The sequence below is a fragment of the Pistacia vera genome, unplaced genomic scaffold (genome assembly GCF_008641045.1).
Source record: "Pistacia vera cultivar Batoury unplaced genomic scaffold, PisVer_v2 Contig76, whole genome shotgun sequence".
Taxonomy (NCBI): domain Eukaryota; kingdom Viridiplantae; phylum Streptophyta; class Magnoliopsida; order Sapindales; family Anacardiaceae; genus Pistacia; species Pistacia vera.
Genome location: NW_022196623.1, coordinates 427,786 through 432,431, shown reverse-complemented (window position 1 = coordinate 432,431; position 4,646 = coordinate 427,786). Strand labels below are relative to the sequence as shown.

Sequence of the window (4,646 nt, the reverse complement as noted above, 5' to 3'; positions counted from 1 at the left end):
TACTAAAGTATATAATCACCATTAAAAATTTTAGAAAACAAATGCTGCCACTGAAACATTTAGGTCTAAACATGCACTGTAAAAGGACTGCAGTATCCACTAATTAAGTTAAACACAGTGAGGCAACTAGGTCTTAGACAAGCTCCATAAAAGAAAATTAATCTTTACATGATGAAGATCTAGCTAGCATGCTTTGAGTAAAACCTTTGATAAACCAGCATTTAAATGAAACAAAAATTTCTATTTTCTCAAAGATATCTTAAAATTTCCATCAGATTAAACAGCAAATGACAGATAAAGGTGTAATCGAGCTGAGCCGAGTATTGGATGGCTTGAACTCGGCTCAGATGCAACAGTGTCGAGCTTGAGCTCGACAGATAAAAGGTGAGCTTGAGCTCAGCTAAAGCTCGGCCTACCCGAGCTCGAGCTTAGCCTCAAGCTAGTGCTGTTCGAACCAATCCCGAGCCCGAGTTGAGGTCGAGGTCAAGCTCGAATAAGCAGGTTTGATGCACAGTCTGTAGCATTCTCTTTATTATAAGGCACATTGTGTGCTAACTTTTGATCACAGCCTGCATTATAGCATTATGTATCATTGTCTCGGCTATGGAAGGATTTGAGCTCGAATCAGAAAAAATAAACAATCCTAATTTACAAAGAGATCAGAGATAACAACTTCTGAATTCAATTGTCAGATAACAGAGATTGAAAAGCAGGTCAAAGATAACATCATGAATGTTGAAAATAATACATGTAACTAGACAGTTAAAACCTTCTGTTTTCCTTTGTCTTCGGAGTTGATCATTGTAATTTTGATCAACCATATCTATGTTGCATTAAAATTTCCATCAGATTTACACAAATCTAATCTGAACCACCACCAGCATCGCCAATTCTAATNCAACAAAACTACATATATAAACTTGTATACAAATTGATATAGTTGTTTGATTGACATATTATTCATTTACATTTATCGGGCAATTATGAAAAGAACGAAGCATGTATAATCATTCATTCATTTGTACCACATCAGTTTTGTATAAAGAGTTTGTAAATTTAATTATTCATTATAAAATAATATCTTTTAACTTCATAAACTAACTATTTATTTCCCTTGAATTTCACCAATATTACATATTAAATATACAATTGAATCTATATATGAAGCGGTCTAGTGAGTATTTGGAATCAAAAGCACGCCAATCACACACAAATAACGAAATATTAAAGAAAACAAACACACACAATTTATATGGTTCACCCAAAAAGGTGTTACGTCTAATAAAGTTAGTATTATTTTAATATTTATTCATCTCTCTTGTTATAATAAATGTACTTGTTATTAATTGTTGTGACACTCATACAAGAGAATAATGTATTTATATACTAGGTTTATTAAGAAAATAATAGTGTTAGACATATAAATTTTTTTTACAAAGATTTATATACAAAATGATATGGCAAAAAATTAATGGAAGAATGAATACAAAAAGTCAAACTCATCATATTCGTTATTCCATTCATTTTCTACCACATCACTTTGTATAAAAATTTTTATAAGATTTTATGTACATGTAATATTACTCTTAAAACGAACCTTAAATTATTAGGATTCCTATTCCTAAGACAAACCCTATAAGAGTTTTATTCCTTAAAGAAAGGGAGAACGACATGTTCCCACGCAAGGTTTGATGAAATGATACTTTCCTACCCACTGTTATGTTCTGTTAAGAAAATCTATTATTATTTAACTTTGAAGACAAAAACACCCTTTATTATTTGACTTAATAATTTTTTTATTATTTTATGTCATATCAACAAAGTCAATTATCAATATACCTCTCTTTAAATATGAAATTACTATTATGTCGTCAACTATATGTCAAATTTGTCCCTCCAATTTTTTTATTAAAAATAATGTTTTAAATCAATGAAATTACGTTAGATTTTTTTAATTTGAAACCTTTAAAATTACTAGTTTGTCCCTATAGTTGTTACAATTAAACTGACATTTATATTTAAATTTTGTCAATTTAGACACAAATAACATTAAGTAATTGCATTACTGATTTTTTTAGGTAATTGGTAATATTGCAAGGACAAAGAATAAGCCATCCGGGGATGACCCCTCATCAACGCGTCCCAAACGAAAAGGAAACCCTAACAAGAAGGAGAAAAACCTTTACAAAGGCACAAAATGCCAGCAAAGACAAGAGCAATCACGCACCAGCAACAACTTGGCACCTGGAGAACTCACGGCAGCAGCATTAAAAGGCTAAAAAAAAAACCCCACCTGCAAGATCCTCACACACCACCACAACAACCCAGACGGCAGCAAGAAAATAACAACCACACGGCAGTAGCAACTTAGCATTACTAATTTGCTTAAATAAGAATCCAAATTGTAAATTTACAATGCATCTATATATATATATATATATAAGAAATTTTGTCAATTCAAACCTAATAAAAACAGGGAATTCAATACAAAGAAAGCAACTTTTCCAGTTTCTCATTCATTTCTTAAAATCCAAAAATTTTTGCTTCCACCCTCCCACTTTCTAGCTCCTTGAAGTTTGTTTTTCCTTTGCTTTTTGGATCTTCAAAACCTTCTTCACAATCTTTTGCTCTTCCACCAAGAAACCTCGAATTTGATGTATTATTTTCAGCCAAAGTTACCATCTCCAATACCTCTGCAACTGCCTCAAGAGGGTAATCTCCATTTAATTTAGTGTCAACGCATTGCTTCACCTCGTCTTCACTGAGTTTTGGAGTTGCCTGAAACAATCCAGAATTGCATAAAAAACAGCTTGATTGAGGTTTTCATCACACGCCAAATAAATGACTAGAAGCAATAAGCGAAATTCACCACCCACTTTCATCACACAACTTCAGCCAAAAAGCACTATACGGAGTAAGTAAAATCTAATAGAGAATGACATGAAAGATATGTTCAAAGTCTATGATAGACAGTCTTCATGAACAAACCTCTAGAACCCAAATGAGGATTCCAACTTTACATAACCAAAGCAACCATAAGAATTCTGTGACATTAAAAGCAATATATCACTCAGCAATTTACCTTCTTATGGCAATTGTGTTGGGCCAAAAATCATCACATTGAAGTACCGCATATTATCCTCCGACGGTGAAGCACTTATCCTGGGAGCTGTATCCAAAAACCACGAAATCAACTCCACTGAAACCCAAACAAGCAAACCTAAACGCACATAACTCAAAAATAAATAAATAAAACAAGCGGAGAAGTAATCAAGTATTCACCTGGTTCATTAAGGAGAAGTTGAGTTTCTTGTTTGGATCAACAAAAAACAAGTTCAAAACACAACACAAAATCATCACCAACAAAATCCTAATTTCAGCGTCCAATCGACAACAAAGATCTCAATAAATTAAACTCCCTATATTACACAATCAATCCAATCAATAAGAGAGAATCGGAGGAAATTAGAGCATCAAACTGAAAGAACAAGTAATCCTTCCTATACAGACTTCAATTGACGAAGTTGAATCGGTTTTTTAAACGAAAGAGATATGAGAAATAGAGAAACTAGTCAAAATAGGGAGAAAGAGAGCGTAATCTTGATGATTCGTCGGGGGAGATTAATGTTAGCCATTACTAAGATCGAATCGTTTCAGTTGTTTTTTTTTTTTTTTTTTTTTTTTTTTTTTAACGATTTTTGTCTAATAAACAGAGAGGGTCAGAGAATTTACTAAGTTGAAGAGAGAGTGCAACAAAGTCTGATGCAAGACTCACATAAATTGACTATCCTACCCTTATTCAGAACGGATTTTTCTAAAGGAACATAACGATGGGTGGGAAAGTGTTATTTTGCCAAACCTTAGGTGGGAAAATGTGGCTCTCCCCTTAAAGAAATCTTACAATGACTCCTCATGTTACAAGCCCAAACCGCTTATGAGCCGAGGACTCCAACTCCAACAATATATACTCATAGAAGTAACAATCATCAAATAATTCAACAATATTTTTCAACAGTAAATACTTGTAGAAGCAACAATCATCAAATATTTCAACCTTGAATTATTCATTAGCAAATAGTATCTTTTAACTTCAAAAACTAACTATTTATTTCCCTTGAATTTCACCAATATTACATATTAAATATAAATTGAATCTATATATGAAAGGGTCTAGTGTCACGGGCTGAGAGTTTCACACCCAAAAGGTTAACCTATTAGGTGGAGAGACTCCCCCCATTTATAAGCCTAGGATCTCCCCAATACGCTTCTAATGTGGGATTCGTTATATTCTCCCCCTACCTAATCATGTGACGCGCTCATCACAGGGGGGACCCCTTACCTACCCCTCCACCCCACTCTCGTGTGAACCCACAATCACACGTGGACGCCCCTATATGGGTGCTTGACGGGACGTTGAAAAACGGATCGGGTCGCTCCGATACCACTTGTCACGGGCTGGGAGTTTTGCACCCAAAAGGCTAACCTGTTAGGTGGAGGGACTCCCCCTATTTATAAGCCCAGAACCTCCCCAATACGCTTTCGATGTGGGATTCGTTATACTAGGGAGTATTTGGAATCAAAAGCACGCCAATCACACACAAATAACAAAATAGTAAAGAGAAAAAACAGGCGCTATTTATCTTGGT

General features: G+C 34.2%; 1 long non-coding RNA gene across 1 annotated transcript; it reads right to left on the bottom strand.

Moving 5' to 3' along the window:
* Positions 1-2,430: 2,430 nt before the first annotated feature.
* Positions 2,431-3,705, bottom strand: LOC116116010. The gene is made up of 3 exons (XR_004125762.1): positions 3,283-3,705; positions 3,083-3,169; positions 2,431-2,778 (listed from the first exon to the last, which is right to left on the bottom strand). It is a non-coding gene; the product is annotated as an uncharacterized LOC116116010 (long non-coding RNA).
* Between the last annotated feature and the right edge of the window lie 941 nt (positions 3,706-4,646).